General features: G+C 44.8%; 1 protein-coding gene across 1 annotated transcript in view; it reads right to left on the minus strand.

Annotated features, from left to right (window-relative positions):
• Positions 1–1,137, minus strand: part of RNF150 (ring finger protein 150) — a 123,136-nt gene that overhangs the window by 56,459 nt on the left and 65,540 nt on the right. The gene's annotated exons all lie outside the window — the stretch shown is intronic.

Genomic DNA, 1,137 nt, shown 5'->3' on the forward strand with positions numbered 1-1,137 from the left:
GAAGTCTTTGCCTACCCAACTCGTGGGGTCTGCAGGCACTGCCTGTCCCCAGGTGCCCTCCTGCAGCAGTCCCACTCTGCCCTCTCACCCTGCCAGGGGGGAAAGCGAAGCAGAAGCATGGCCGTTCTCCATCCCCGACGCTCAAACTGAGACACAGCCGGCAGGCAGAGCTAACCCCCTTCCAGGGCACACAGCCTGAGGGGGAAAAAAGCAGGGGAAGGCCAGAAGCACAGGCAGCATAACAGCACGTAGCCACGTTTTTGTGGCTATCAAGCTACCAAAGTTATCAGAACACGAGTTTTCACCATATAATCTTTTCTCTTTTTTACTGTAGAGCCCTTGCTCTGCAATGACGTAGGTGCTTTCATCTCCCCCCACCCACATTTCCAAATTTGTTTTCCTTCTCTGTTTAAAAGCAGAGAGATATTTCCTTCAACTTATCCTCTCCCTCATTTCCCGCTTCTCCTTGGCACTGTTAGCACTCGCCTTGGTCCTCTGCCCATCTTCCAAAACATTTAACTGTAAATCAGGTTTCCTTAAAAGGCAAATGAGCAACCACAGAGAGAGGAGCAAAACCCTACAGCACTTTTCCCATTTGTAAAAGAAGGAAACTCTTTTTACGCAAACTGTTTTTTTTTCTTTATCAGCCTTATTGTCACTGAACGCTTTTCATTGCAGAAGCACAAATATCTAGTAGGATAATTAAGTGACCTGTAAAGAAAAAAAGACCTACTGATGTTAATGACCAGTTACAGCATTTAAGTAATGGATACAAAAGTTTTCTATTCGGTCCCGAAGTGAACAACAATAACCTCCAGCAGAGCTGCTCTCGGTTCATTTCTTTCGATCCTAAAACCAGGAGAGGCAAGATGCTTCTGGCTGTGATCTTTCCTGTGAAAAGCAGTCTCAGCCACTGTTTATTACTGTTTAGGGACAAAGAAATTTCTGTTCATGTTTTTGTAATCAATGCTGATCTTGCCAAGGCTGTAAGAGCTCAGAATATATTGACTTCCTCTGATTTTATGCAGAAACTGCAGCAAAGGAAAAAGAAGTAAAAAGCTACAAACCTCACAAAATCAAATTCAGCATGATGGCTGCATTTTTCCTGGGCTTGGTTCCCACAGTGTCAGCTCATGA

This window comes from Charadrius vociferus, unplaced genomic scaffold (assembly GCF_000708025.1).
Source record: "Charadrius vociferus isolate BGI_N301 unplaced genomic scaffold, ASM70802v2 scaffold21, whole genome shotgun sequence".
In the NCBI taxonomy this organism is placed as follows: Eukaryota; Metazoa; Chordata; class Aves; order Charadriiformes; family Charadriidae; genus Charadrius; species Charadrius vociferus.